This window comes from Dermochelys coriacea, chromosome 18 (assembly GCF_009764565.3).
Source record: "Dermochelys coriacea isolate rDerCor1 chromosome 18, rDerCor1.pri.v4, whole genome shotgun sequence".
NCBI lineage: Eukaryota > Metazoa > Chordata > Testudines > Dermochelyidae > Dermochelys > Dermochelys coriacea.
Window position 1 is genome coordinate 5,893,864 of NC_050085.1, and position 12,127 is coordinate 5,905,990.

At 53.7% G+C, this 12,127-nt stretch overlaps 1 long non-coding RNA gene across 1 annotated transcript; it reads left to right on the forward strand.

Annotated features, from left to right (window-relative positions):
• Positions 1–3,342: 3,342 nt before the first annotated feature.
• LOC122457054 lies at positions 3,343–7,268 on the forward strand. The gene is made up of 3 exons (XR_006276332.1): positions 3,343–3,380; positions 4,010–4,084; positions 6,458–7,268. It is a non-coding gene; the product is annotated as an uncharacterized LOC122457054 (long non-coding RNA).
• Positions 7,269–12,127: the final 4,859 nt, after the last annotated feature.

Sequence of the window (12,127 nt, forward strand, 5' to 3'; positions counted from 1 at the left end):
CAGCTTTCCTTTGTTTCTAATAGGCTTCCAGCCTGCCTGGTTGCAGAGGAAAACTTGGAAATGTGACCCCAATGCACCCTAAAAGCTCCAGAAGCAGAAGGCAAAGATAAAGAATGCCACATTTATTTTAAAAAAATCATGATTTTTAAGCCAATCTTGTGGTTTTGGGGGGACCTGGACTCACAAAGCTGTCGGTAGTGCTTTGGGGGCTGAAGAATTGCAAAGCACCAGCCTGTCTTCTCCTTAACAAAATACTTAGATCCTCAGCTGGTGAAAATCCCCGTTGACTTCAGCGGAGCTGTGCCAGTTTAGAGCAGCTGGGGATCTGGCCCACTGACTTAAATGGAATGACACTGATTTGCATCAGATGAGGATCTGGCTTTTAATTTTTGTAGAATAGAAACTCCAGCAAGTGCAATCTCAAGGCCGGTCAAAGCAGGTTAGAAACTCCCACTTTGCACTAGCAGCTGCCCTGCACAGCTTTGTCTCCAGGCTAGTCAATGACATGCAGGCACTGAGTAGAACATCAGTTGCAACAATGTGTATTCATTTTACTGCTGCCAGGCACGTCTGGCCAATAGGAACATGGCAGACAGCCGGTGTTCTGACTGATAATATAATTTGCTCTTTCCCTCCCAAAGCATTTTAGAAACATACTGAGTTCAAGCCCATCATGACCGGGGGAGTAGATGAGGTCCATGGTTGAATGCAAGCAGTGATGCTTTCTACGCAAGCACAGCTGGAAAACAAATTTTGGGCTCAGATCCTCAAAGGTGCATGATTTCAATGGGAGTTAGGTACCTAGATACCTTTGAGGATCTGGGCTTTTAAAACTGCTGCTGCTTTGGGCATCTGGGAGTAGCCAGGGTCCGTCGGGGAGTCCAGGTTACAAAGGCCAGTGACAAGCAGCACATAAACGTTCCCTTTGGGACGTGGGTTTTTTACCCATGAAAGCTTATGCCCAAATACATTTGTTAGTTTTTAGGGTGCCACTGGACTCCTCGTTGTTTTTGTCCCCTTTGGGAACTGCCCTGATCTCTGCCATCTCTCCCGAACTCTTCCCCACCTCAGCCTACTGGCTCTGCCCTGCCGCTGTCTCAGGGCAGGATGAAGATGCTGCTTTTGCCCCCTCCAGCTGTGACTCTGCCCTCACAGAAGCAGAGGGAGGGAACGTCCCTGGGGGTCTGGTGATGGGGCATGCACTCCGCACTGGCAGAGAAAGAGTTAACTGGAGTGGGAGGGCACTTAGTGCACCTGCCTGCACCTGGAGGGTGGGCCAGGCCCAGCTGAGGGGAGCTGGTGGCTCATAAAGGAAGGATTTCAGGGGACTGGGGGGAAGTAGGAGGAGAGTTGGTCTGAGGATCCCCTGCTGATGGGAGTGATGGCAAATAGTAGGTGGACAGATGTGGACACACTGACAGTCTGGGGAGAGGCAGACAGGAGCTGGCCCTCTAGGGAGAAATCCCTGACAGGCAGCGCATGGTCCAAGAGGAGGAAGAGGCTCTGCAGAGCCTGGGAAGGAGTGAAGGATCTGTGGAGGAGGTTGCCCAGGTAGGAGCTGGGGAAAGGGGCCTAGAGACAGGCTGAGGCTGGAAGTGGTCCAGGGAGGCAGCCAGGAGCCTGAGGGAGTGGACTGCAGTGGCTTGCTACAAGGTCCCTGGCCTAGAACTGACCCTGGAGAAAGGTTGTGTGACACCCTGCCCACCACATTCAAGGGGTGTAAGGAACTGAGCCCAGAATTGGGCTGAAGATCTGGCACGAGGTTATTGGATTACTGGGTGGTGGAACTCTGTCTCCCCCGGAACGGGGGCGCTATAAGTGAGCTGGCTGGAGGGCTGACTATGAGAAGCAGTGGATCAATGCAGGGCTGGAGCAGCTGTTGTGCGGGGACATCAGCAGAGAACATCCTGGAATGCCATGCCTAGCTGTGGGGTGTGCTGGCTGGTGAGTCACTGCTCTGCATGCCCCTGTGTGCCCATTTCTGGGGCTCCTTCCCTCCAGATGACCCTCTAGCTGCACTGTGTTAAACAACCATGCCATGTAAAACCACTATCCTAATAATACATTACTCTGCCAAGGCCCAAATGTCAGATGCCACATGTGACCAGGACCCAAGAAAGTTATTTGTGCTGGGAAACTAGACTGGGGATGGATCCCTTCCTTCAGTGCAGCTAGCTCTGCCCAGCCCTACTTGAGATCTCAACCCTAGGAGGGTTGGTGGGGGTGGTTATTTTGCTAGTTGACTTTAGCAGCAGCTCATTGTGGCAGGACAGAGGGGAGGAATGATGGGCTTGTGGCTAAGGCAGAGAACCTCAAGGGAAACTTCCCTAAGACTTTGGTGTGGGTTGGGGAGAGGGAGTTAACTGAGATGCTGCAAAGGGTCTTCAAACTCTTGTAACGATTTTGTTGGACTATTGAAATGCTGCCACGCTAGCTATTCCTGGAGAGGAGATGGGCTAAAACGCTGGGAAAGAGACCTAGTAGAATGCAGGTGGAGTTAAGATTTGTAATTGGCCTGTTTTCAAACACAGCTCCTTCGATGGCTTCTTCTGAGCAACTGATTTAAACATTTGCTTCAATGTCACAGGATGCTGTTAAGACTGCTTACGTTCCCAATTCGAATCGGGCTGGTTAGTTATTAATCACCAGCAGGTCCACCGCCCCCAAAACAAAATTTGTTTGCCCATCAGGGAACATTCTTAGTTGGCTGACGACACACGAAAGAATGGATTCCCAATAACAGACTTGGGGGCGTTCTCTTACCACGAGAGTGCTGCGCACTGCAATCACCGGTAAGCTCTCCCCAGAGACAGCTGAGATTGTAACGGAAGTCGCCAGTTCAGCGTCTGTATTCTGTCCACTTGTGTGTGTTTGACTCCCCTGCTTTCTTTCATACCAAAATAGCCCCAGTTAATAAATGTGACATTTGTTTGGTCGTGGTGGCCCTCGGGTATGTGAAGGAACTCCTGTGACTGAATAGGGAAAAAGCTGCACCCCCAAGTTGGGAGTGAGGGAGAGCCGGTTAAAGCCAGCCTACCATTCCTCGTTTCTCTAAATATTTGTAGTAACTTTTTTAAAATAAAATTACTTGGTGTCTGTAGTGGGGTGGCTCCCCACTCCAGGAGAGCAGGGGTTAAAAGCAGCCCTTGGAGAGGGCTGTGGTGGGGACCCAATTAGAAAAGAGATTCAGAGCGGCTGAGGGAGGGAGGCTGGCTGGCTAGCTGGCCCCAGGTGTGGCTAGCTCAATCAGGCCACCGCTGGCCCTGATTAAAGGGCTGTGAGCCAGGAGACAGTCTCACTCCAGGGCTGGAGTGGGAAGGACCTAGCTGTCTGGGAGCACAGGGTACCTAGAACAGAGCAGAGCTGGGGGCTCTGGCTTGGTGAGTCCCCAGGCTGAGGCCTTGCTGAAGGCCAAAGGAGGTACAAGGGCTGTAGGGAGGCAGCTGGGCCAAGAAAGGCAGCACATCCAACCCCCTTGCTGATAATGAGTGGCCATTACAGACTGTGTCTTCCCCAGAGAAAGGGGGCTAGATGATGATGGGCAGTAGCCACTGAGGCAAGGTAGGCTTAGAAGGTTGGGGGTTCCCCTGCAAGGGGAAACCCAGAGTGTGGGGGGTGCTGCTGGGGGCAGAACCCTGAGGGAAAGGACACTGGGGTCTGGGAGGGACACCGGCCAGCAGGTGGCGCTCCAAGTGCTGGAATCAAGCTCATTCCCAGATGACCAGCAGGAGGCGCCGCGGCGGTGAGTCTGTGACTGGTTACAGGGTCCAGCAACTTAAAACTGCAGTTTCAGCCACGCACTGGCAAGGTGTGCTCCGGGCTGGGGAGAGTGAGATCCCCTGGGCTAATCTGCCAGACTGGATCTGAATCCAGCATGATCTAGAGGCAGTTTGGCTGAGCGGATTGAGCACACGTTGGCGGGAGGAGACCTGGAGTTTATTCCTTGCTCTGCTCTGGGACCTCCTCAGGCAAGTTACTTCTCCAGTTTGTGCATGTTTCCCTTCTACAGCCTGTAATCTCCAGGGGACAGCGACTTTCTCTCCCTGTTTGTGTAACGCAGACCACAACAGGGCCCTGATCTCAGGTGGGACATTCATGAATGCTAATTTATTGCATGCTTGTCATGGTCCGTTAGAGCTCATGAGGCTTGAATCTTGTCTTTGGATTGCACCTAGCGGGAGGTAAAGTGTCTCTCTCTCTCTCTCCTCACCAGGAGAACAATAGTTTGCTCTGTCTCTTCTGCTGTGTCAGTCTTCAAATAGTGAGAGGCGACCCAGCGTCGCTTTCCCTGTATCCCTGGCGAGGGGGGCAGACCCGGTGTTGTGGCTGGTGATGGTGAGCAGACCCTCCCTCTGGCAAGCAGCTTGGAAGAAATGCATTGGCACCGCAGGGACGCGTGGGTTTCCCAATGGAGCTGCTGAGCCCGATGCTATTGCTCCCTGTCACCAGGAGCTCCCTCTCTTCCCAGAATCTGCCTCTGGCTGCGGGCACTGGGCTTAGACTTAGGGAGGGGGCTGAGGCTGGGACACCACGTGTCCCAAAGGTAAGGGGTGCCTGGAGCCTGGCTTAGCCAGGTAGGAGCCTGGCTTTGAGAGCAGTGGCTGAGGGGCCATCTCCTGGGTCATGTCAAGCCAGGTTGGATGTCACACCAGAAACTAGAGGCAGCCCTAGGCCCCGGGCATGTGCGCATCCCTTCGCAAAGCCCTCTGCGTGGCCTGGCAATGGAAGTGGAGCCTGTGGCTGCTAGGCCACAGGTTCAGATCCAGCCCCGGTCGTGACCGAAAGTTGTTGGAGTCTAGTGGCTACCGGACAGAGCCCCCATCCCGGATGTTAACTGGCCCCTTTGCTGGCAGCGCCAGGAAGAGATCAAGGAGTGATTGGGCCATAGAGCTGGATCTCCCATCATGCCTCGGGGTGGGGGGGCATACGCCCAGAGCAGGGGCAGCAGTGGAAGTTGTGGCCTCTGCTCTCTAGGGCTGGCTGTCTGGCACCTTCCGTCTGTGCTAAAATCACGCTGAAGTACAAAACCCTCCAGGGACAAGCCCATTGGCACTAAGGCGCAGGGTTTCCATGATGTGCTCACCAGTGCCTCCATGTGGTGAGAAGCAGGGTCTGGCCCAGTGCAGTGGGAATGGGATGGCGTTTATCCCAGTCATAAGGAGAGAGATGCACACGCTCTCAGGGGCAAACTCGCACAAGCACAGCCATCGGCGCATGCAGATCTAAGCAGCCCATCTCCCACACACAGATGCACAATACACAGTGAGACATGCATTTGCTCCTATACGTGCAGACAGCCAGAGACATGACCTTTCCCATAACCTGCTCTGTACCTTGGCTTGGCAGGATTAGATTTGTGTTGGTAAACGTTGATTTCACCATGCATACAAACGATGAGAAAATATTTGTCGATTATTGAAATCTACAGGAAGGCAAAGTAAGAAAACTGATGCTTGAGAATTTATTAGGACTTGATTTCAGGATATTTACTTTGTATATTTTGACTTGTGCTGCTGACAATTTGTGTGGTGGTGGCTTTTTTTTATAATATAGAGACAAGGTGGGTGAGGAAATCCCTTACTGTTCTTACTTACCACATTCTGTTGATGAGAGACAAGCTTACGCAGAGCTTTGTCAGGTTCTCCTGACCGCTCTGATAGTGTGGGACCAATATGGCTACAATGCCATTGCCTGCAATTTGCGTATAATGGTTACAAAGCTGTAACTCTTTGAATATCAATGTCTATTGTCAATAAGTCTGAATTCTGTTGTCCCCTCCCCGCCCCCATGCCATGGTATGACCCCCACATAATTTGCCACAACTGTGAAAATACAAGTTGATTAGGGTTACCATATGTCCATATTTTCCAGGACATGTCTGGCTTTTTGGTTCTTAAATCGGCGTCCGGGAGGAATTTTTAAATATCTAAAAGCGCCCGGGATTTTGCCATTATTATTTTTCCCCAAAGAAGAGTTGATCATTCAAGAGAGTGAATGTTGATCACTTGAGAGAGTACCCACTTTTTTCCCCCTAGCTGCCAGCGCTTCCACTGTAAAACGGCTATTTTACGTGTCTGGGAGGAGGGGGAATGCGATGCGCTTGGGGGAGGAGGCAGGGCCAGGGCAGGGATTTGGGGAAGGGTCCAATTGAGCAGGGAAGGGGTGGACTTGGGGTGGGGCTGCGGGTGGGGGGGAGGAGCAAATCCCCCCTCCCCGTGGAGTGTCCTCTTTTTTGAATGTTCAAATATGGTAATCCTAGAGTTGATTTAAAAAAATACCCTTAAATAAACTCTAGGCAGGAAGTGGCCAGAAACCCTGGTTGTAGCCCTGGCAGTGACTCCCCTAGCCCAGTGGGTGTCACCTGTGCAGTTATACTTCAGATAAACCAGCCTGAGGCAATTCCTCGTTTGGGCTGGAGTAAATTGCTAGGGAAATAAGTGTCTTGTTCCTTTCCTAGCACCAGCTGTGCCACACCTAGCCAGCCGGCCAAGCACCCACCCATGCAGACCCCACCTGAATCATCGTCAGTCTGGGAAGAGAAGCGTCGCTGGGCTGGAAGCCTGTTTACCAGAGAAAATGCTCCTTCCCTGGTGTCTTTGGGAGCGAATAGACCTGGGCCCTTTCCAGCATAGTCTTCCCCACATATCCTTGGGTCACCTCAGGCTGTGGCCCTGATCCAGAAATCAAGGGTTGCAGGGGCCTGGGCTATTGGGTCTGGATGCAGGATTGGGGCTTTATGTGATTAGCTCCTAGGGGCGAGCCTCATGTCTCTTATAGCTCTGTAAAGCACCAGCCTCACCCAAGGGGTAATAACACAGGACCAGAGTGATGCCAAGAAAGCAGAAGCTACTTGCAAGCCCCTTGCTTGGCATTTCTCTGGAACCAGCGCCTCCCCTGGTGTAGGGGGCATGGCAGGGTGGAGAGGAGGCATGGCTGGAGCACAGCATGCTCTGGCAATGCCCAGCTGGCAAATGGTCACTAAGGGACCATAACCAACTGAGACCAGTTGAGAACAGGGACCCCTGGCTGCTTTAACCTGTTCTGGAGCTGAGGCAGAGAATCCAGGAGCTGTAACCAGCTTCCTGCTGGTCCCCTCCTGATGCACCTGAGAATTTGCTCTGTAGTGTTTGCCAGAGGTGGATGCTCTCGCTAAGGTCAGAACCTGCTTTCCACTCTAGCCCCGCTGCATGCAGCTGACTCTCTCTCTGAGTGCCATGGGGGCTGTAAGTTTCTAAGGCTCTGGCCCGACCTACTGCAGAACTGATTTATCGGCAAACCTGAGTTTGGCCCTTTCTGAGATCTCTGAGCATGATCCAAAACTAGCCTTTGCCCATCTGTTCCCACTGAAACCCTGCCCTCCTCTCGGAGGCAGGAACCTTCCAGCCAGGTGGCCAAGCCAGACCTACACACGCAGTGATGGGACATAGCAGGGGACTTGGGGGCCTGGGCCATGCCCCCAACTGCTGGAGCACACGCTGTAGAAAACAGTCCCACACTGACCCGGCAATAATAGTCACTCCTGATGCTGCTGTAGCAACTTTTCTTTGACAGTCATTAACGGATTAACGCTCAGCCTGCGTTGGCAGGATTTCCCTTACGCAGATGGGGAAACCTGTATCTTGAGCAAGTGGCTTCCTCTGGCCCTGTCTCAATGTCTGAGCCATGAGTAGAACCCTGGTGTCCTGTTCTAGCTGCTAGATAACGCTGCCCTTTGTGGCCTTGGGGGCCTTGCAAAACTCAGCTTCTTTGCAAGCTTCTCCTGACCCAGCCTCACCAAGGGAAGTGCCCTGAATGCCAGCCAGTCCCAGCATTTCACCAGCAGGTGGTGCTGTTGCACTAAAGAAATGACCCTTGTGGAAAAGGGGTTTGCTGTGACTGCCCTGGCAGCCTCTATTCCTGGGGGATGACTACTCAACCCCACTGCTGCCTTGTGCCCCCCAGGGGTGAATGCCAGGCTGGAGAGGAAGAGAACGTATGTGTTAGTGTTTGAAATGATCAGCCCCAAATATGCTCGTGTCCAGAGCACTAGGATGCTGGGCTCCAGTCTGCCCCCCAGTAAATTCACTTCTTTGCCATAGTCTGTTCAGAGCATCCTTCCTTTCTGTATTGGCCCCTGCCTCCCAGATATTGTGCTGCTGGCTGGTTATTCCTGGGCTCTGTCCTTCAGAAGGTTTAACAGTGACAGGAGAAAGGAAAGCAAGATTAGGGCCTCAGGAGTGGATGCCACCCAGTCACAGGGCTCAGATCCCAGCAGGGTCCTCGCAACTTTCCAGGGGAGAGAAACTGAGTCACGGACAGTTTCTGTTCTGCAGCAGAGCTGTGCAAACAGCTGATTTGCGGGGGGGGGGGGGGGGAGGGTTTGCTGGCAAATCCAAAACATCAGAGGGGTGAGAAATAGTTTCAGGTTGCCCCTCAAATGGCATTTTTTTGGCTAATCAGAAAGTCCCCACTTGTCCTAAGGTGATACCATTTCACAGCTTGGGTTGAGGCTTATTTCATTAGCATTTGTATAGTCCTTTGCAGTTCCATTGTAGACTGGTCCGGGCACAAAGTTGTACCAACTGAGCTAAAGGTGAGACTTTTATAATTGGTGCAGCTTTGTAGGTGGATTCTCTTATCACATTAGCTTGCACTAGGATATTTATTGAGAAAACCGGTTTTAAACCAGGAGAGTTTGCACCCAAATGTTGCACTGGATTAACTAAACTGATTTAAATCAAACCAGTGCATCTGCTCTGTTGCTTAGTTTTAGCAGCCTTTTCGAGCCCATTGCCATAGCGTTGAAGTGCTAATGATCCTCTGCTAGAAGGCGCTGTGGGAATGCCACATAAAGTGCCACACATAGAGCTGCAAAACTCCTGTGGAATGTGGAAGCCCGCAGCTGGTGGTAGGGACCTAGCCAGATTTACAGATGTGCAAAATTCTCTGCTCCCCCTCTTTGACTAGAAGAGGTGCTAAAGTCACATTAACAGCAGAAGAGCAAATGCTAAGGAGCCCTGCGTCCCGGTTCTGGCCTCGCTATTTGATTCATGATGGGATTTGATTTTGTTTTAAGCCATTTCAGGTCTGATTTTAATTGTCATGGTCTCTGCCTGACCTTGGCTGGGAGGCTGGGCCAACTAGGGGTGGGTCCAAATGGAGACGATTCAGCTGCTCTCTTTTCCTGGTGGGTGGGAGATTCCCCCCCATGCGGTGCCTTCCCCCCATTACCCAAAGCTTTAACCTGTCTTGACTCAAGAGGCTCGGGTCTGAGACTCTGCTTCTGCCCTGCTCATGCTAGGCCTGAAACCAGAGATGGGCCCAAGCCAACATCTCAAACACAAACAACTCCGACTCCAGGGTCCAAACTGCTGCAACACAGGCCTAAAACCCATTCAGAAACGGGAGCCTTTGGGGGGCATTTTCAATGGTGCCTAAGGGAGTTGGGCACCCAGATCCCATTTGAATGCCAGTGGGAGCTGGGCATCTGACTCCTTAAGGTGCTTCTGAAACCCTCATCCTAGGGTTGGATTGTGACACACCTTAGTCCATTGATGTCAGTAGGGCTATCTGTGTGCTAAGCTACTATTCATCTCGAGTAAGAGTCTGGCCCTTAACCAAGGCAGGGTCTGCTCTCTGATCTCCTCCAGAGCAGCTGCCCAGGGCACCATTGGTGGTCAGTGTGTTCTAGGTATAAACCGTGGTGCACGTTTGACCAGTCCCCTCTTGGATCAGCAGCTGGGCCTCAATCCTGGGATCATTACCACAGACCTCTCCTGTTTGAGCTACAGGAGTAACTCCATTAACCAGCTGCAGTAGTAAGCTGTTATCTTCCAGTGGCCCAGATACTAAACTGGAATGTAATGCACATAGTGCCAGTATGTTACACAGCCATGTTAAAAGAAAGATGGAAGAGGGACCAGGAATCTGGTGGTGGGAGGGACTTTGGGGGTGTCGTCTCCCTCCTGCGAACCACAGTGATGGAGGAAAGACTCCAGGCAGAAGGCTCCCGGACAGGCTAGATGGAGTCTAGGGAATCCAAGCAAGAGGAGCTTGCAGTGATTGCAGACAGGGCGGATCTGTGCACTGCTGGTGCTGGTATGTGTCCAGGGGTGGCTGTGTAAGGGCCGGGAGTGCTCTGTTCAGGGAGGGCTGGCTAATAGGGTAATTACATCGTCTGGGCCCACGAGATGTAAACAGGGATGCTATTAACTGGCTCGGGTTGCAACATCAAAGCCTGGAGATGGGCCTTGTGAGCTGATCCTTGGTGAGGAATGTGAGCAATGCTGACAGGGATCTTTGGAAAAGGGGAGGACAATGGCAGCTGGATAGTGGCCCACGGAAAAGGAGCCCAGCGTCACCGACCCTTATGCAGCAGCCAGGACGTGGTGCAGATTTTTGTGCCAGCACACGAGTGCGAATGCCGCTGGGAGAGGAGAGGAGGACAGCAAATGGGGTGGAGTGGCAGGGGGGCTGCAGGGCAGGACTGAGGGGCGCTGGCAGAACTGCGAGAGCCAGGGGCCCACGGGGCAGGATCGAGGGGCGCCGGCAGGGCTGCAAGAGCCAGGGGGCCATGGGGCGGGACTGAGGGGCGCCGGCAGGGCTGTGTGGGTGAGGATACCAGGGCTGGAATGACAGGTATCCTGCAGGCCGGGGCAGGGTCGGTGAGTCCGCAGCTGTGTCCCCTCTGGGCTAGGAAAGGATTCTGGGAAACAAAGCTGAGCAGTTGCCCAGGCCTGGCCTGGCTGTAACGTCTGGAGAGCTGCTCAGTGCCTTGGGTCCTTCCTAGCCTGGCTTCTCCCTCCCCAGCCCCGCTCTTTGCCAGAGCACTCTGGCCCTTTGCCCTTTTCGTCTTTGAAAGGGCAGCTTCGAAAGTCCAGCCTCTGGCTGGAACGCTGCCCCCCCCCCCACACACACACACTCCCCCCCCCCCCCCACACCTCCCGGTCTGCAGCGGGAACACGGCTCTAATCTGCAGCGAGCAACAAAGCCTGCCCTGCCATGCCATGGGGACTCTGAACTCCAGCTGGTCTGTGGGCAGAGGGGTGGGTATGTACGCTTCATGCTGCCTGAACTCTCAGCAAGGCCACACCAGCCCTGCCCCTGCCCCTCAGTGCTGACCCATATCCCCCCTGCTACTCCAGTCTGGGGACCCCACCACACCAGCCCTGCCCCTGCCCCTCAGTCCCAACCCATAGCCCCAGCTGTTCAGGAGATGGCCCGTCTCACGCGCGCTAGCAGTGCCATGCGGTATGGTGATTCGGTGCCAGGCAGGCGCAGCAGCAGCCATCCGCTCCCCTGCAGCGGTTGGGAAGTGAGTGTAGGGGCGCAGAGTTCCTCAGCGGGGCCCACTGCCACCAGCTCAGTGGTTCAGGCCAGGGAAACCTGGTGCTCTGTGGGGCTTCCTAGCCGCCCAGCTAAGCACCTTTACCTCCCATGGGAAGCCAGCCCCACCGCTGGGGACTCCTTTGCCTGTAGGCGCTGCCATGGGATGGTCTCTGTCCTGGTGCCCAGGGTGGCTGGAACCTTAGGCCAGATCCCCCTCCTGCCCCCAACGCTTTCTCCTGAGAATCTGAGCTGAGGCTGTGACACTCATTGCACAAGTGTTTCATGCAGACTCTGTTTACTAGCAAAGGAATGGCAACGGCCCCACCCGTGAATAGGAACCCCCTCCAGATGCTGAGAACATTTCCTTCCAGAGCCAAACGCTGTCTCCTGGGCCCCTCTCTCGTGGGGGCCAAGTTCACTCCGAGCTGGGTCCCTTGGCCTTCCTGGAGCTGAAGCAGCTGCAATGGGCAAACCTCCCCCACGCCCTTTGCCTTGGAGCATGCCCATCTCGCAGCGCGCCGGAATGCAGCGTGCATGCTCCCAGGCCCAGAATTCTTATCATACTTAGCAATTAGCATGTCACCGTCCTGGGTGAGCCAGTGATCGCTTAAATTAGCCAGCTGGAAAACAACATAGGTACAGTATGGGGGCAGCTGGGGACGGGGGGCGGGGAGGGAAAGCGCTCCGTTAATGGGTCACGGTGATGCTGGGGTCATGGGTAGTACAAAGAGAATGTCCCACACCCCCCCAGTGATCAGCTGGGGAGAATCCCCCAGTTTTCAGAGGTAGAACCCATGTGTCCAGCCTGGCTTTCATGCGG